Source organism: Triturus cristatus, chromosome 7 (genome assembly GCF_964204655.1).
Source record: "Triturus cristatus chromosome 7, aTriCri1.1, whole genome shotgun sequence".
Classification (NCBI taxonomy): domain Eukaryota; kingdom Metazoa; phylum Chordata; class Amphibia; order Caudata; family Salamandridae; genus Triturus; species Triturus cristatus.
Window position 1 is genome coordinate 1,292,463,937 of NC_140590.1, and position 20,027 is coordinate 1,292,483,963.

Genomic DNA, 20,027 nt, shown 5'->3' on the forward strand with positions numbered 1-20,027 from the left:
GACTGCACTTACCCCAGCCATTACTAGGAACTTCAAGTCCCCTCCCTGCCCACCCACACACCCGCACCCACACCCCCACACACACCCCCACACACACACCCACACACACCCACACCCTCTCCCCTATTGCACAGAGAGTAACAAGCTTGAACGTAACCATATGTCATCTACAGAGACCGTGCACTGAGTTCTCACCTGACGACTGGGTAGTTTCCTGAGTGACATGCTTATTAACAACCTGCTTGGACTTTGCAGCAACGTTCAGGGCTGAGAGCGTATCAAGGTAGTCGAATATGCTACTTACCAGTATGCATCAGTTCTTGGCATGTAGGGCTGCTGACATTCATATCTGTGCATAGATCGCCGCCTAGTGTTGGGTCCGGATGATTGCACATTGTTGTCCTGGAAGAGTCTTCGAAGTATCACGAGATAGGTGGCTCCTCCCCTGGACTACAGTGCGCATGGGCATCCTCAGATTGTTTTTCGCCATTGTGGCAGTGATGGAGTAGATACAGTAAGTGATGTCCATGTTATACAGTACGTCTGAATGCTGCAGCCGCTACAGGCGCCAGGGAGGAGGGTGGGCGATATGAATGTCAGCAGCCCTACATGCCAAGAACAGATGCATACTGGTAAGTAGCATATTCGGTTCGAGGCATGTGGGCTGCTGAATTCATATCTGTGCATAGATTATATAGCAGTCCCTCCATTAGCGGCGGCTGCCCGTGCCAGCTGCAGCAGTCTGAAAAAGCGTTTTGAGAACAGCCTGTCCTACAGCTGCCTGCTGTTTTGAATGTACATCTACGCAGTAATGCTTAGTAAATGTATGTATAGTGGACCATGTAGCTGCTCTACATATTTCCTCTAAAGGAATGTTACCCAGGAAAGCAATGGACGCTCCTAACTTTCGTGTGGAGTGTGCCCGTGGGGGAATCGTTAATGTGCGTTTAGCTTTTTGATAGCATATTTGAATACATTTAACGATCCATCTGGCTATCCCTGCTTTGGAAATGGCGTTGCCTTTGTGTTGTGGAGAAAAGGCAACGAAGAGTTGTGTTTTCCTAAAATCCTTTGTTCTGTCTATATAGTACATGAGGGCCCTCTTGAGATCTAGTGTATGGAGCATTCTCTCTGCGACATTTTCTGGATTAGGAAAGAAACCTGCCAGCTCAATAGTCTGATTCATGTGGAACTGTGATGACTTTAGGCATCAACGTGGGGTTGGTACGTAGTACAACTCTATTTGCGTGAACCTGTATGAATGGCTCTTGAATGGTTAGTGCCTGGAGTTCACTAACTCTTCTCAACGAAGTGATCGCTACTAGGAAAGCTACTTTCCAGGTGAGGAATTGAATCTCACATGAATGTAGAGGTTCAAAAGGTGGACCCATTAATCTGGTGAGGACCACATTTAGGTTCCACACTGGAGCCGGTGGGTGCCTTGGAGGAATCACTCTTTTGAGTCCCTCTCAAAAGGCTTTGATGGCGGGCACCCTGAATAAAGAGAGGTGCTGCCTGTTTTGAAGATAGGCGGCTAACGCGGTGAGGTGTATACGGATGGAGCTATACGCCAGATTGCATCTGTATAAGTGTAACAGATAACAGATGATGTTCTGAATGGATGCATCCAGCGGATTAATGTCATTGTGAGTACAGTAAATAACAAACCTTTTCCATTTAGCCGCATAGCAAGCCCTGGTTGTGGGACTCCTGGCCTCCTTGATATCCATACATTCAGGTGGCAGGTTGAGGTAGCCAAACTCTAAGACTTGAGGAGCCAGATCGCCAGGTTTAGCTGCTGCGGATCTGGGTGCTGAATTGCGCCAAGGTTCTGTGTTAAAAGTTGGGGTGTTAGCCGCAGTCTTTGATGCGGTACCACGGAAAGTTCTAGAAACGTGGTGTACCATGGCTGGCGTGCCCACGTGGGAGCAACTAGGATGAGTGTTAGGGAGTGTTTCCGCAGTTTGTGTGCTACCAGCGGTATGAGGGGCGCTGGGGGAAAAGCGTACGCAAATCTGCCGGACCAGTTCATCCATATCGCATTGCCCTGTGACTGCGGATGTGGGAACCTGGCGGCAAAGCTTTGGCATTTTGCGTTTGTTTGTGGCGAATAGGTCTATCTCTGGATGACCCCACTGTTGGAAGTACGGTTGGAGTACTGATGGATGCAGCTCCCACTCGTGCATTTGGTGGCTGTGTCTGCTGAGCAGATCCGCCATCTGGTTGTCCTTGCCCGGGAGGTGTTCCGCCATGAGGAATATGTTCCTCTGAATGGCCCACTTCCACATGCTCTGAGCCAGATGAGACAACTGTGGAGAGTGTTCCTCCCTGTTTCTGTATGTAGTACACGGCAGTCATGTTGTCCGTTCGGAGCAACACGATTTTGTTGCATAAGTGTACCTTGAATGCCTTCATCGATAGGAAGATTGCCATCAGTTCCAGAAGGTTGATGTGCATCTTCTTTTGCTGTGTCGTCCATAGTCCCTGCACTGTGCAATTGAGTACATGAGCTTCCCATCCCTGGAGAGACGCGTCCGCCGTCAGTGTTATTTGTGGAACAGGCTCTTGGAACGGTCGGCCCTTGCAAAGGTTTTGTGGATTCCACCAATGCAGAGAGTTGTATTCCCGACCGCTCACCAACACTAGGTCTTTCAACTGTCCTTGAGTCTGATTCCATTGACGTGCTAAGCACTCCTGGAGCGGACGCATATGTAATCTTACGTACGGGACTATGAATATGCAGGAGGCCATCATGCCTATCAACTGCATGAACACTCAAGCTGGAAGGGAGTGTTGAGGTCTGAACTTCTTTATCAGCAGTTGTATGCTGTTGATCCTCACTAAATGTGGCCGAGCTGTGGCTGCCAGAGTGTCTATGGTTGCGCCCAGGTACTGTCGTACGTGGGCGGGTTGAAGATGTGACTTTGGATAATTTAGTGAGAATCCCAGACTGTGAAGAAGGTGAATGGTGTGGGATACGTGGCTGGCACACTGCTGGGCTGACTTTGCCTGAATAAGCCAGTCGTCCAGGTAAGGGAAGACGTGAACGTGCTGTCTCCTTAAGTGTGCAGCCACTGTTGCCAGGCACTTGGTAAAGACCCTGGGCGCTGTTACTCCGAAAGGGAGGACTTTGAACTGATAATGTTGATCCTGAATAGTGAACGCGAGATATTTCTGGTGTGACGGGTGTATGGGTATGTGGAAATACGCATCTTTCAAATCTAGTGTTGCTAGGAAGTCTCCCTGACTGAGTAACGGCAGAACCTGCTGGAGGGTGAGCATATGAAAATGCTCTGACAGAATGTATTTGTTGAGAGATCTTAGGTCCAGTATAGGTCTCAGAGACCCGTCCTTTTTTGGGATTAAGAAGTACAGAGAGTAAACCCCTGACCCTCGTTGTTCTACAGGCACGAGCTCTATGGCTCCTTTTTGCAGCATACTTAGTACTTCCTGCTGCAATAATGTCAAGTGCTCTGCAGACATAGGACGGTGTCTTGGTGGTATGTTGGGTGGATTGGATGTTAATTCGAGACAGTAACCGTACTGGATAATTTCCCTGACCCACCTGTCTGTGGTGATGGACTTCCAGATTGACAGGAACTGTTGGAGTCTCCCCCCCGACAGGTGTTATGTGGTCGGGGGGCAGGGAGAAGGCGTCACGGTTTGTTTTTGGGGGGAGGACTTGGTGTTGCCATACCCACGTCCTCTGCCGCTGGATCCACGATATCCACCTCTATTGTTTTTATCGTAGGTACTTTGTGTACCCGCCTTATTGTACTGCTGCTGGGACCCCTGACCTCTAGCTGCTCCTCTATTCCCGGGGCGACGAAAGGAGCCACTCCGAAACTGCTGCGACTGCAGAGCCCCCATAGATTTTGCAGTTTGTGTCTTTAATTTTTTCGAGGGTAGTGTCAACCTCGGGGCCAAAAAAAAGTCTGGGTTGACCGGTTGATTTAAGATATTGTTCTGAATTTCAGGTTTGAAGCCTGAGATTCAACCATGCGTGCCTCCTCAACATTACACTAGTGTTGATCGCCCTAGCTGCAGTGTCGGCTGCATCTAGTGCGCATTTGATGGACGCATTTGTGAGAAGTTGGCCCTCTCTGATAAGTAGCTCTGCTGCCTCTTTGTATTCATCTGGCAAGTGTTGTAGCAGCGTTTCTAGTGTGTCATAGTGTGACCTATCATATCGGGCTAGGAGTGCCTGTGTGTTGGCAATGCGCCAGATGTTTGCTGCTTGCGCTGCTATCCTTTTGCCTGATGTCTCCAGCACTTTGGACTCCTTGTTGGGGGGAGGAGCATCACCTGTTTGTGAATGGGCTAGTTTGCGAGCATTAGAAACAACCATGGAGTCTAATGGTAACTGACCCTTAATGTACATAGGGTCTCCGGGTGCTGGCTTGTATTTTTTCTCAATTCTCGGGTTCAACACCCGTGCCCTGGTTGTTTCTTTAAAAATGTCTTTTGCAGGTTTTAGCACCCCCTTCAACATTGGCAGAGTTTTGACGGTTTTCTCAGAGGAGGCGAACGTGTCCAGTAAGAAATCCTCCTCTACAGTGTCAGAATGGAGGTCCACTCCATGATTGGCAGCAGCCCGTTCAATGAGGGCATTGAAGGCAGCAGTATCCTCCGTGGGAGATGTCTTTATATTATAAAGCTGCGTATCAGGAGCATCTGGTGCGTTACCCTGGTCGGTGGGGTCTCCCCATGCTTGATCTGGGTCTTGCAGGTGCTCATCAGGATCGATATCCACCGGATAAGTGGTATCATCCCCTATATAGTCCTCTGCGGCATCCGCCTCCGAATGCATAGGAGAAAAAGACGGTGGGTCTTGAAGACAGGGTTGAAAGGTTTCTTGAAGCACTGGTGTGGAACCTGATGGCAGTTTTTGTTTTAAAGGAATCTGGTATGAGTCCAAACCCTGCTCTGGTGTAATTTTCCGCTTGCGAATCAGCAGCCTACCAGTGTCGGCGTCGATAAAGTGCTCCTGTGAAGGCTCGATATCGATTTGTCCAGCGGATAGTGTCTGCGTTTGGTGGACACGTGTCCGAATTTCAAACATTTTCGGTGCCCTGGGCGGCAGCAATCCAAATGTGATGTTTGCCGGCGCAGAGTGTGGTTTTGCGACCTTGTGCGTTTCGGGACCCGACTTAGATTCGATGGTTGCCCGGTTCCCATTGCAACGACGCTGCGACTTGTTGCACTGTGAACGCCGATGGCGCTTTGGAACAGATAGGCACCTTGGAGGCAGGCGTCGATGCGGTGTCCGGTTTTTTTCCAGTCTGCGGTTCGTTGATCCGAAGGTTGGTATCGACGCTCTTTGGAGCCGATTTTTTGGTAGGCGCCGCACTCTTTGATGTAGACGCAGCAGGATCGACCACCATGACCTTGGTGGGTTGGGCCGCAATCTCCGGTGCCGTAGGCCAAGACGCTTTGTGGGGACCGAGGGCCTTCTTTCTTGACTCGGTGCCGGAACCTTTCTTGGTGAGCTCGGTACCGAAGTCCTTTTTGGTGTGTTCGGTGCCGATGACCTGCGCCGGCGCCGAAGGAGTGGAGGGCTTCGAGGCCTTCGATCCGACCTGCACCAGTTCCACTTTCGGCTTCGATGTAACCTGTGCAACGGATGGTTTCGGTTTCACTGAATGAAATCGTCGTCTTCGAGATTAATGGCTCCTGTGAGATGTTCGAGGCCGGGCCTTGAGGCGGGGCCGAATAACTTTGTGACTGGTCTTGGGTAAGGCCCGCAGGCGATGCCTCGACCTGAGCTTTCTGAAGACTTGGGTCTCTCAGCCTCCGTATCGACGGATTGGCCTAGCTCTTCGCTGGAGCTATCTTCCTCGGCCCCAAGGGCCTCATCGATGTCTCCTACCTCATCGACGACGTCATCGTCCTCGAAGATCACCTCATCATAGTCTTCCGATCGGGATTCACGTTCGGAAGCATGGCTGGAGTCTATTTCTTCTACACTCTCGACTTCCTCATCCTCGGTGCTGAAGATGTTGACCGGTGCAGGCGCCGATTGTTGTGCCTCTAATCTCGCTGCCCGTCGATTCCGCAGAGTCTTCTTCGAGCGGAACCGGGCGCAGGCCATGCATTTTGACTCATCACGATCCGGTGAGAGACATTTGTTGCACACCGGATGGACATCGACGTGTGGGTATTTCGCATGGCATAAAGGACATCTCTTGAAAGGGGTCCTCGATTCCATCATCGAGCGTCGATCGATGTTCGGACCGAAGCGGATCCGAAAAGTGTAAAGAAGTTACCAGAAAACTGGACGATACCGAACGCGAACAATACCGACGAAATCTAAAGGCCTTTTGGCCTTAAACTAAAGTTTCCGAACTTGAGCTAAAATAAGCACATCCGAACCCAATGGCGAAAAAAAACAATCTGAGGATGGAGAGGATGCCCATGCGCACTGTAGTCCAGGGGAGGAGCCACCTATCTCGTGATACTTCGATGACTCTTCCAGGACAACAATGTGCAATCATCCGGACCAAACACTAGGCGGCGATCTATGCACAGATATGAATTCAGCAGCCCACATGCCTCGAACATTTCTGTTCCAGAGCAATGTTTGTTATAACACTGTGGGCAGAGCCTCCAAGAGAGTCCTGAAGAAATTGAAAGAAGGTAGTGCTAAAAAAAAAAAGTATCAAATAGGTTATTAGTGACAATTGAAAGAAGTTAAGGAAAGGATAGGCTCAGTGCTCACCTGCAGAAGCCTGGTTAGCTTGCTGTCCCTGTAGGGAATCCTGGGTAAGCCCTGATTCAGGGCATCAAGAACTTTATGGAGAACAAAGAGGGACAAGTTGATCGCACCGCTCTCCTTAAGGCAGATACCCTGGTTTTCTGTGCGCCGGTTATCCTCCGAACCGGCAAGGTTAATCAAATACAGCTTCCCAGTTAACTGCCGGAATGGTGAGGAAGACTCACTCTTCTAAAACCTGTGGGAAGACAATCCAGGAACATGACCGACAAACTCATACAAGGACAAGAAGTACAATAAGCACAGGTCAATTGATGATCTGATTCAACCAGTATGGTTTGAATTGATCCTCTGAAAAAGTCAAATATTCAAGTTCGACATTAAATACAGAGTGATGAGCCATCTTAATGGATAGCTCCTTTCCAATGAATAAACGACACGGAAGACAACCAAGTTATTAAGGTAGCTACTCTTGGTACAAGATTACCTAGGAATACAACACAAAATAAACAGCGAGTAGTGTTGGCTACTAGGAAAGTGAAATCGTACCCACAAAAATTAAATCTACTACACACAGCCACTGGATTGTCAAGACGGGTTAATGAAGCTTGCATGCCAAGTGTGGGACATTATGCAGCTACCTTCACCTTGATGAGCACTAACGCGTGGCTGCGGCTTGAACGGTTGTTCTGCTTTGTACACGCCACGGTGCGTTTCTGGCTGGCTGGGATGAAGAAGTTTTCAAACTCTAAGAAACTGGTTATAACCTTATGTGTCAGGTTAAGGATGAAGATGTTTTTATCCTTGTCCTCACGGATGGAGAGACCCTGATGTTTAGGCTCCAATAAATTCAAAAGCTGTACAAACACAAGACGGGTCAATACGACTTGAGGATGGAATTTAGTACTAAAAAGAAGTCACCATTTTGATTTTCAGTTCTTATATGAAGCCTTTCCTGAACTCACACTCCAACAATTGCCAGGAAGCAGATCATAGTACAGCTACAGACAAACTTGCATTTAAAACAGTCACTATAATTTTCGTCCATTGGCCCTACCCTTCAATATTCAGTCACTCTGTAGAGGGCAGTTTTTGATAAGTGATATTTATTCATGGTACCTCATAAACCATCTACTATGTTATCACAACATATTAAAAGGTTACATTGGCTCCCGATCAGAAAGCTTTCCTTGTTTAAGACGGTCTGAGTCACAATCAATCAAGCATTTGTATAGCGCGCTACTCACCCGGAGGGTCTCAAGGCGCTTGGGGGAGGGGGGTCCGCTACTGCTCGAACAGCCAGGTCTTGAGTTGCTTCCTGAAGGAGAGGTGGTCTTGGGTCAGGCGGAGGTGGATGGGGAGGGAGTTCCACGTCTTGGCAGCCAGGTAGGAGAAGGATCTTCCTCCTGTTGTAGCTCTTCGGATGCGGGGGACGGCGGCGAGGGCGTGATTGGTTGATCGAAGCTGGCGGGTGGGAGTGTAGAAGGTCAAGCGGTCTGAGGTATCTTGGGCCTTGGTTGTGGAGAGCTTTGTGTGCGTGGGTGAGGAGTCGGAACGCGATTCTCTTGCTGACGGGGAGCCAGTGCAGGTTTCTCAGGTGTACGGAGATGTGGCTGTGTCAGGGAATGTCCAGGATGAGGCGTGCTGAGGCCTTCTGGATGCGCTGGAGTCGTTTCTGGAGTTTGGCTGTGGTTCCAGCGTAGAGGGAGTTGCCGTAGTCCAGTCGGCTGGTGACGAGTGCTTGGGTGACCGTCTTCCTGGTTTCGGTGGGGATCCACCGGAAGATCTTACGTAGCATGCGTAGGATGTTGAATCATGATGCGGAGACGGCGTTGACTTGTCTGGTCATGGAGAGGGAGGAGTCCAGGACGAAGCCCAGGTTGTGTGCATGGTCTGTTGGTTTGGGTGCGCTGCCAAGGGCAGGGGGCCACCAGGAGTCGTCCCAGGCGGAGGGTGATGATCCCAGGATGAGGACTTCAGTCTTATCAGATTTAAGTTTCAGGCAGCTGTTAAGTCATCCACTCGGCTACGTCTTTCATCCTTTTGTATAGGTTGGTTCTGGCGGTGGCGGGGTCGTTGGTGAGGGAGAGGATCAGCTGGGTGTCGTCGGCGTAGGAGATGATGTTGAGGTTGTGTTGGCGTGCGATGGCTGCGAGGGGGCTCATGTAGACGTTGAAGAGAGTGGGGCTGAGTGATGATCCTTGTGGTATGCCGCACATGACTTCGGTGGCCTCGAATCTGAACGGGGGTAGGCGGACTCTGTTCTTCCGGCGAGGAAGGAGATGATCCATTCCAGTGCCTTCTCCTGGATACCGATGTTGAGGTGCTGCACTAGGGTGCGGTGGCAGACCGTGTTAAACGCCGCGGAGAGGTCCAGGAGGATGAGGGCCGTTGTTTCCCAGTTGTCGAGCAAACCTCGGATGTCGTCGGTGGCTGCGATGAGGGCGGTCTCGGTGCTGTGGTTGGCCCGGAAGCCGGACTGCGAGTGGTCGAGGGATCCGTTCGTCTCGAGGAAGGCGGCCAGTTGTCTGTTGACGGTTTTCTCGATGACTTTGGCCGGAAAAGGAAGGAGCGAGATGGGGCGGTAGTTTGAGGTCGGTGGGGTCCGCTGATGGTTTCTTCAGTAGGGCGCAGAGTTCGGCGTGCTTCCAGCTCTCTGGGAAGGTGGCGGTGTCGAAGGAGGCGTTGATGATGTCCCGCAGGTGGGGTGCGATGACGGAGTCGGCCTTGTTGAAGACCTGGTGAGGGCAGGGGTCGGTTGGAGATCCTGAGTGGATGGAGTTAATCGTACGGATGGTGTCTTCGGTGTTGACTGGGGTGCAGGCGCGGAGGGTGGTCGTGGGGGGCGTTGTTCCGGTCGTAGGGTGCGTTGGCTGTGTGCTGAAACTGTTGTGTATGTCCGCGATCTTGCTGTGGAAGAACGAGGCGAGCGAGTTGCAGAGGTCTTGCGAGGGCGTGATGTCGTTGTTTCCGGCGCTGGGGTTCGAGAGCTCTTGGACGATGTTGAAGAGTTCCTTGCTGTTGCGGGCATTGTTGTCCAGTCGTTCCTTGAATGCGGATTTCTTGGTGGCGTGGATCAGCTGGTGATGTCTTCGAGTGGCGAGCTTGAGGGTGGTCATGTTGTCTGTAGTTGGGTCTCTGCGCCAGGCTTTCTCGAGGGCCCGGCAGTTCTTCTTGGAGCTCTTGAGTTTGTCGGTAAACCAAGATGCTTTCTTGGTGCCGGGTCTGGCGGGGGGGGGTCTTCAGTGGAGCGAGGTAGTCTGCGCAGTTGCTGATCCATTTCGTGAGGTTGTTGGCGGCTTGGTTGGGGTTCGCTGATCTGGTGGGGGGGTTCTGGCTCAGGGATGTGGTGAGCTGGTCGGCGGTGATCTTGTTCCAGCTTCTGCAGGGGACCAGTTGCGGGTGGTGATGAGTCGTGGTCCTTCTGAAGCTGAAGTGGACGCAGCTGTGGTCTGTCCAGTGGAGTCCGGTGGCGTGGCTGAATGTGATGTCCTTGCTGGAGGAGAAGACTGGGTCGAGTGTGTGGCCGGCGTAGTGGGTGGGGTGGTCACCAGTTGCTTGAGTCCGAGGTTGGCGAGGTTGTCCAGCAGGGTGGTGGTGTTGCGGTCGTTGTTGTTCTCCAGGTGGAAGTTGAGGTCCCCGAGGAGGATGTAGTCAGCGGAGGGGAGGGCGTGCGGGCTGATGAAGTCGGCGATGTCTTCGCTGAATTGTGTGCGAGGTCCCAGGGGTCTGTAGATGAGGGTGCCTCTGAGGGTGGTCTTGGGGTCGGTGTGGATATGGAAGTGCAGGTGTTCGGCGTCTGTGAGGGTGTCTTCGGAGTTGGTCGTGATGCGGATGGTGTTCTTGTGGACGATGGCGATGCCTCTTCCATTCTGGTTGGCGCGGTCCCTCCGGGTGATCTTGTATCCGTCCGGGATGGCGATGGCGATGTCGGGTGCTGAGGAGGCGTTCATCCAGGTTTCCGTGAGGAAGGCGACGTCTGGGCATGTGGCGTCGAGCAGGTTCCAGAGTTCCACTGCGTGCCTGTGGATGGAGCGGGTGTTGAGCAGGATGCACTTCAGGTGGTTGCTGTTGGTGCTTGGCTTGGCGGGTGCGGTACGGGTCCGGATGCAGGAGAACTTGCAGGATTGGCAGGTGAAGGGTCCGTGGGTGCGTCTTGGGGTGGCTCTGCAGCAGCCGGGGCTCCGGCCGGTGTGGAGTGCGATGAGTGGCGGCGTTGTAGGTCTTGCGGGTGGGCTGGCATCTGCGGGGGCCAGGGGGTCTGGCGCTGGGCGCGGGCCAGGCGCGGACGGGCTTGCCTTAGGCGCGCCAGCGGCGCGCCCGCTGCGCGGCCTCCATATGAGTGGGAGGGAGGAGCAGCTGGGAGGTGGGAGCGGGGCGGCCAATAGGGTGTGAGGGGGCGGAGCTATGGGACGCGGCGGCCAATAGGGTGCGAGGGGGCGGAGCTATGGGACGCGGCGGCGGGAAACGGGCGGCAAGGGGGAGACGCGGGGAATGACAGAAGAAAAAAGGGACACAATCTGGGCACCAAAGGAGAGGGGAACAATCAAGGCAGAAAAATACACAGGTACAGTGGGGGAGAATCACTCACTCGTGGGTACAGAAGAGAAGGAGGGCACAGTCACTCTAACGCAGGCACACAATGCAGCAGCGGTCAGTGGTCACACAGGGGGCTGCGTGGCGGTGAGGGGAGCGACCTGCCTGGTAAACCGGGTCAGAGGTCGCTCTCTCTACCGCTGCATAGCCTCCATATGAGTGGGAGAGGGAGGGAGGAGCAGCTGGGAGGTGGGAGCGGGGCGGCCTTGTACCCGGAAGGACAGGCCTACAATGTATGCCATGCAATCTTCCACAAGGTCCCTTCTTTTGGCTGTAACCACTCGCAAACACTAAAAACTTGTGAGCAAACCTTTTCCTAGTCAGCGACCAGAAGTTATAACTGCCTTAATCCACCTCCAACTTTAGACAATTTAAAAAGCAACTGAAAACATGCATTTTTGTGCAACGGTCTCATTCTTTCAGACTCTGTTCCTAACTCAGCTCCAGGACACCTTTCAAAAAGGTAGCTAAATTACATAAAATAAGACAAATGAAATGAAGCATGTGAGAAAGTGCCATCTTTCTTGCATGGTATGCCCCCAATTTTTGCTGAATTGCTGAATGTACTGTTGTAAATTGGAACAGCTAAGTGATTAAGCATTTACTAAAGACATTAATTCTCTTATCTTTTGAGCATGTTTCCTCTGCTATGTTGACTGAAGTTCGGACTCCATTTTGTATTGTCATGCTTCCACGTGTTCGCCACGAGAAGAGTCCAACCTCTGTGTTAGTTGCTCTTGTAATCTGCCTAGTAACAGTCTATAAATAGCTCCTGTGCCCATCTAGCGCATGTCCAGACTTGACCACATCTGTTATCAGTTAGCCTTGCTTGACCATGTTTTCGCGGGCTCAAGGAGTGTGTTAGCTCCGCCCACGTATTGATTCAGTATCGAAAAATGACCATAAATGGTAATGTTCTTCGGCCTCATGTTGTGTCCACCCACTTACGAACCCCTCTATTGTTGTATAAAAGGGGACCATGTACGCAAGTTCTTTGTGCTACTCTATGCAATACTGAAGAGTGTTGTGTGGATTGTAGGACCACCCTTAAGGGTTAATAAATGCTGTATTTGTACTTTGCAGTTTCCGTGCCAACTTCCTTATAGATTCCATTACAGGAGAGCGAACCCTTGTGTCCTGCGGGCCTAGCTGGGGCCTGTATTCATCAATTGGCGCCCGTCACGTGGGGCTCATCGGCGACTCGGATGCTCGAAGGACTGGTCGCGACGAAGGTGAGGAGTCTGGCCGGGGACGTGATCACTGCCAGCGGCGTCTTAGCCCTGGCATCCCGAGGTTTTTCTTCCTTCCCTTCCGAGCTGACCGTCTGGGTGGCGCCGGTCCTCGACTGAGGCCTCTTCTGTCGGTCCTGCCGTGAGAGCCGTTTGGGCGATTTTGGAGCTTGGCAGTTGGAATCTGGACTCTTGATTGGTAAGAACCGTTGTACGGTACTTGCTCCGAGTTTTTGAAGCCTGGTTTGGCTATTTGAGTTTGGTTGGTGATGACTAGTCATATTTTGTATTTGTCTTTGTGAAAATATATGCGTTGCAACACATATAGGCAGGTAATGTGGAGAGATTTCGCCGGAGCTGTGTAACTTTGAACGGCGCAACGATTAAGTGCCATTTTCTTTATAATATTGCATATTTTGCATTATTTCTGAGCATGCCTGCTTTCAGCGCACTCCGTAAGTGGTGCTGCTGTTTTGGAAACCGGTTGAACCTCGAGGAATCTGCTCCAGCTCCCCCGGAGGGGACTCCTAATAGGGATATGTATGTGAAGCATGGTCTTTCTTCCATAATGTACAGCACAGTATGGAGGAAATATACTAAAAAAGATCCTGAGTTGCGATGGCCTTTGTATGGATCGTTTGATATACGTAAGATTGAGTATGTGGAACAGTGTATGTGTAAGCGACGTGCTCGTCAGGATATGTTTGAGTGTGTACGGTTGTGGGTGAAGGAAGTGCGTGAGCGAGAGAAGCGTGAGAAAGCGCTGTTTGATAAAGAACAACGGAAGAATGATCATGCGCGAGCACAGGAAGCGAAGCGTCGGGAGGATAGAGAACAGACAGAAAGTCAAGAGAAAGAGCGTAGACTGCAAGTCTCGGGCCAATATGCTGTTCGGCAGCCACTTTATCCTGTCCTTAATAATCTTGATGATGATTTTTATTTACTAGATCGCTCTCCGCCTCCTTATGCCGGCGCATCTGCTCCGAGGCCACAAGATTCTGTCCCGGGTCCGGGTAAGGTGGATACGCGGTCCATGTTGTCGGCTGAGCATATGGCTGAGCTTCGGCAACTTTCCTTCCGTGCACTTAAGGGCAAGGTGTCCGTGGATGACTTGTTTCATGCTTGGGGGCCGTGGCAGGATAGAGAGAGATTGTATTTTCTGAGTCATTTCGCTGAGGAAGTGATTGCTGCTTTCCGGAAATATTCTAGTGTCTTTGAGCCTGAAGAAGTGACATCGGACGCTAAAGCATTGCATGACGGTGTTTTCTCTCCCCCTAAGGCTCCTGATACGGCTCGGCGGCTGTTCGCCTTGCGGGACACGGTGCTGGCCCTTAAAGAAAAAGCGCGCCAACGAGCAGGGGAGGAGACGCAGTTGGATTCGTGTACAGCAGAAGCCGACCCATCCACCTTCCAGTCAGATAAGGATGTCATAGTGCATGCTAAACCAATGCGTGAGGCGGCGCCTTTGTATGTTCCTCCTAAAGGAGCGGGGACTAGCCCGGACATTAACTCCGCCGATGCTAAGGGATATTTTGTGTATAATTGGGTTTATACTCCATGGCATAGGGCCGATGTTATGGCATTAAAGAATGCATTGCCTGACCCCCGCAAGAATCCAGCGGCCTTCTACGAAGAAGTCGAGGGGGCCTTGAATTCTTGCATTATGACCTTAGCGGATATAGACCTGTTCTTTGGTCTCATTCTACCACCGGACACGTGGCGATCTGTCCGAAAGGTAGATGATGTAGTTGCCTTTAAGGCTCGATGGTCTGATCTTGAGGATGAGGATAGGGAGCGGAAGCCCGCCCAGAAACCACCCCAGAGTATTCTAGATCTCCCTGCGGCTATTGTGGCTAAGCTGAAAACAATTATTCCCCCTAAAAAGATTGATTGGAATATGTTAGCTGCATGTAAACAGAAAGCTGACGAGTCAGTTGCGGATTTCTTTATGCGCTTTGAGGAAACGTTTCATGACTTTAGTGGCCAGTCGCTTACTGACGAAACGGGCCGCCACCTTTTTGCGGATAAATATGTGGCCAATCTGCTACCGGCAGTTGTGGCCCGTCTAAAAGCGAGCGAGAGTTCTTGGTCTTCCGCAACTCCGACGGCCCTCCTGACTATTGCTCAGTATTATGAGCGTCAGGAGCAAGAAGCAAAGGGCCAGGAGGAAAAGAAATCAAAAGATCTAAAAACCAAGGTGATGTTGGCGCAAGTATATGGCCCGCCCCGAAGGGGTAATAATAGAGGAAGAGGAGGATCTTATGGTCCCCCTTCGGGCCGATCTGATTTGAATAGGAACCAGTGTGCGTATTGTAAGCAATCGGGCCATTGGGCCAGAGATTGCCCAGTGCTGCGTGCTTCGCGTCAGGGGCATACTCCGGGTGGCCCGAGAGGTAGAGGGGGTTTCTCGAGCTTTAGAGGGAATCCTAACGATAATGTCCGTTTCGACACTGCTGGGCAGCATCGAGATAGATCAAATGTTTTCAATCGCCAGCATCAGTATCACGTGTCGGGGATTGACCGTTCGGGATATCATGATTCTCAGCATGCATAGGAATGCGTTGGATGGGGGCTCGAATCAGTTGAGGTGCCGGTCAATCAGACAGGTCCTTATGTATCGGCTGAGGTTTTAGGCTCTACTGATCAGTTCCTAGTGGACACAGGAGCGACACGTAGTGCATTGTCTAGGCACTTGGTTCCGGGGGCTCCCCCATCCGGCTTAATGGTTACATCGGTAGGGTTTGACGGTACACTCTCCCGAAGCCCTCTTTCACAGCCCCTTACATTTAAGGTTGATTCTTTTTCTGCGCCCTGTCCGTTTCTGCTTGCCCCGTATACCCCGGATAACATTATGGGCCTTGATATGTTAAAGCATTTTAGGGCTACGATCCGGTGCTCCCCTGAGGGTGTGAGGGTGATACTAAATGACAACTACCCCCGGTCTGAGCGGATGTGTGCGATATCAGAGGATGCGTTGTTGGCTACCCTCCCTCGTGCTTTATGGGCGACTTCGGACACAGATGTGGGACAAATGGTGATTCCTCCGGTCCACATTAGTGTCCAGGAGGGGGCGGTGTTACCACGCCTCCCGCAGTATCGTATTTCCCAGGAGGGCGAGGAGGCTCTCATACAGATTGTGCAAGATTTAATCGCAGTAGGAGTAGTGGAAGAAGTTCCCTATAATATCTGTAACAGTCCGATTCTCCCCATTCTGAAAAAGGACACGGATGCTAAGGTCTATCGGTTTATAATTGATTTGAGAGAGGTAAACAAGATTGTGATACCTCAGTACCCAGTGGTTTCCGATATCACGACGTTGCTTACTTTGGTCCCGCCTACGGCGACCATGTTCTCAGTGATTGATTTGAAAAATGCCTTCTTTTCTATTCCCATTCACTCCGATAGCCGATATCTTTTTGGGTTCACATTAAATAATAGATCTTATCATTTTTGTAGGATCCCCCAGGGCTACACAGAAAGCCCTAGTATTTACAGTCAGGCTTTGAAACGACAATTGGATTCCTTTGTTCTGCTCGAGGGGGTCGCCCTCATTCAATATGTCGATGACATCTTGCTGGCGGCTGACACCCTGGAGTTGTGTGAAAAAAGTACGTTATCCTTGCTTTCCTTTTTAGCATCCCACAATCATAAGGTATCTAGGAAGAAATTGCAATTCTGTAGACCAAAGGTGACTTATTTGGGTCACCTTTTGTCTAAGGAGGGGCGTGCACTCACATCAGATCGTATCCAAGTAATTCTGGACACACCGACACCATGCACGCAGAAAGATGTGCGTGCATTTTTGGGTCTTGTTTCTTTTTGTAGACAGTGGATATTGGGGTTTTCACACATAGCTAAGCCATTGTTAGCCCTTTTGACAAAGGACACGCCTATCCCAATCCCTTGGTCAGATGAGTGTGATGCTGCTTTTCAGCAATTACGACAGGCCCTTTGTTCAGCACCAGTGTTAGGGACCCCTGATTATGCAAAACCCTTTTCGTTGTATGTGCACGAGAAAGATGGATGTGCATTATCAGTTTTGGTACAGATGCATGGCGATAAGCAGCGCCCTTGTGCATACTTTTCGGCTGTGCTTGATCCTGTCGCCCGAGCATTACCAGGGTGTTTTCGCTCGGTTGCGGCGACAGCTGTGTCAATACGCCAAAGTGAGGGAATTGTGTTATCTCATAAGCTGTTGGTATTAGTTCCCCATGCTGTCTATGCACTGCTTAATCAAACAAAGACGCAGCATTTGACCAGTGCCCGTTTAACGGGATATGAGTTGACACTCTTGGCTCCTCATATTACGTTAAAAAGGTGCGTAACACTAAACCCGGCAACATTGTTGCCATACCCCGAAACCCAGCCTGAGGCACGGAAAGCACATGATTGTATTCTCGTGACTGAGGAACAAACAAAGGGTCGTATTGATCTCCAGGATACGCCCTTTCCAGATGCAGATGGAGAACTGTGGGTGGACGGATCATGCCTGAAGCTACCAGATGGTACGACTTCAGCAGCGTATGCAATTACCACATTACAAACGATAGTGGAGACAGCACGCATACCACAGAAATCAGCTCAAGCAGCGGAACTGATAGCATTAACACGAGCATGTGAGCTCAGTACAGGATTGTGTGTGAATGTTTATACAGATAGCCGCTATGCCTTCGGAGTAGCGCACGACTTCGGCCTACTCTGGAAGGAGAGAGGGTTCTTAACGTCACATGGGGTACAGATAATGCATGGAGAGTTAGTTCACAATCTTTTAACCGCATTGACATACCCAAAGAAAATTGCCATCGTTAAGTGTAGCGCCCATAGGAAAGTAGTTGATAAAGTTGGAGAAGGGAATGCGTTAGCAGACCGAGTAGCACGGGAGACTGCGATGCAGCCCGGTGCTACTGCCATGTATGTAGTAAAGTCACAGGTGGAAAGATGGCGTGATGCGAAGGAGGAAGTGCGAGAAATGCAAAGGACCGCTTCTGATAAAGAGCGGGAGCAATGGGCTAGCGAGGGAGAGTTGGATGATGAAGGCTGCTGGAGGAATAAGCAGATGGATAGATGGAAATTACCTACGGCTTTTGTACAACCTATGGTTCAGATGGCACATGGGCTAGCACATGTTGGAGCTTCCGCAATTGTGAAATTGCTTACCCAAGTCTGGGAGCATCCAGAGATTGCTAGCACAGCAAAGAGGGTGGTGCAGACCTGTATGATCTGCCTGAGGTATAACCCAGGAAAGGGTACTCGAACTCCAGCAGGAGGATTTGTGACACCCACTGCACCCTTTGAGGTTCTGCAGATGGATTACATCCAGCTTGAGCGCTGTAACAATTTGAAGTATGTTCTAGTAGTGGTTTGCGCCTTCAGTAAATGGGTTGAGGCGTACCCTACGAAAGACAATACTGCAATGACCACAGCGAAGCTACTGCTGAAAGAGTTTTTCCCTCGATACGGCGTCTGTAGACTTCTGTGGAGTGATAATGGGCCTCACTTTGTAGCGGATGTTATAAAGTATGTCCTGAAGGGCCTAGGCATCACTCAGAAGTTCCACGCCGTGTTCCACCCTCAGTCTGCAGGACTAGTCGAGAAGTATAATGGCACACTGAAGCTTAAGATCGCCAAAAATCAAGCTTCAACGTCTTTGACTTGGCCAGACGCCCTGCCACTGGCGTTATTGTCAATTAGATCAGTGCCACACTCTCGAACTGGCCTTACGCCGTATGAAATTGTATTTGGACGCCCAATGAACATTTGGGGTCCACCAAGGCCTAAGGCTGTGTATGATGTACCTTGTGTAATGATGAGCGATTACCTGGCACAGTTAACGGATAACTTGGTTTCTATTCATCAACAGGTCCGAGAGGCACTCCCTGATCGGTCTACCGGTGAAGGACATGGTCTCCGGCCTGGTGACCATGTTATGGTGAAAGTCTTCGACAGAACGAACAGTTTGGAGCCGAGATGGGTGGGACCTGAGCAGGTCCTCCTCGCGACGAGGACGGCTGTGCGAGTCTCGAACAGGAAGAATTGGATCCATTCCTTGCACTGTCGAAAGGTACCGCCCGGATTGGTGGAGTCTGCCGTGCTGACCGATCAACGAGAAATCCTGGCAGCAGAGACAGGCCGTGCTGCAGAGCCGAACGTCACTGAGGAGCTCTTTCCGGACCACGCGACTCCTGGAGGAAGGCGATATCATCTTCGACCAAGGAAGTGAGTTCTCCAGTGCCGGGACATGCTGTCAGAACGGCCTTGGGTTAGTGAAACGGAGAGCCAATGAGGCAAGGGGGGGGGATCAGCCCTGCATTAGTGTAGTGACACCCGTCTTGGCCCGCTGGTGAAGAAATCGACCGCTGCCCAAGGGGAAGAGTTCTGACAGATTTTTAGTTTCAGGAAGATATTGGGTTTTTATTTTGACATGGAGAAAAAGAAAATCCTTTGTGCCTCAGGGTTCATGTTGATAGTAGCTATTGTTGGGATAACCACATGGTTTGTGGAGGATGTAACCCCTGCTCGGAAAATACTTGTGTTGACAACTCCGGTGCCTGAGGAGCACTACTTTTATACATTACCGTATCAAGAGTTGAAGCATCGACAGTCTTACTTGAATAACACTTTCATCCAGATGCTGCATCATACCCACGTTGCTACGAACTGTTGGGTATGTGGGATGATGCCAGCCCATCAGAAGAAAGGAGGTACGCCATTTATACCACTTCCTTTCTCTCACAATGGCTCTTGTAGAGCATGGTACACTTTGCTTTTTGCCACTCGGAAACCGACAGTGGGACGATTGCTTTTCAGACTCAATAAAGAATGTCATCAGGATAAAAATGGGTATCCGCAAGCGAATGGGACAATTTGGGAATGGGAAGAGTACCGACCAGACAATGAATCTATTCCCTACATCTTCACGAACACTAGAGACACTGTGGGAAAGGACAAATTTGTGATCCAGGTGGCGCAAGCTCAAGCGGACCTGTGTGTCCAGAGTGTGGGTTTTATTCCTGTTGGTGTCAGTGATTGCATCACTGTCTTAAACATTGATGGGTTAAATAATAGTACCTTCCTAGCGTCTCATAATACCTATTTTGTGTGTGGAAATAAAGGTTATTACCGTTTGCCGGCTGGGTGGTCTGGGGTATGCTATGTATCATTCCTATTACCTCCTGTATTCCTAGCACCCGCATCTTATCATAAAGATCTGAAATTATTGAATAATGTGACTGTAAATAGGTATAAACGTACTCTATCGATTGATGATGTGGATCAGACTGATACCAGCTTGCAGCAGTATATTGATTTTAACTTAGGACTGTTTTTTTTTTGTTGGAGCCGCCATGAACAGTAGGAAGATCCGAAGGTTAACGAGAGTGGTAGAAGCTGTGACAAATCAGACTGCTGCTGCTCTTGGGAATCTTACGGAAGAGTTACAAATCACTAGGATTGTTGCATTGCAGAATCGTATGGTATTAGATGTAATGTTA

The 20,027-nt window shown here is 50.5% G+C and overlaps 1 protein-coding gene across 1 annotated transcript in view; it reads right to left on the reverse strand.

The window, feature by feature from the left end:
- LOC146811922 (uncharacterized) overlaps window positions 1-20,027 on the reverse strand; it is a 232,925-nt gene that overhangs the window by 114,857 nt on the left and 98,041 nt on the right. The window contains exon 3 of the mRNA XM_085614542.1: window positions 6,719-6,950. The gene's annotated coding sequence lies outside the window, so the exon portion shown is untranslated. The remainder of the gene's footprint in view (window positions 1-6,718; window positions 6,951-20,027) is intronic.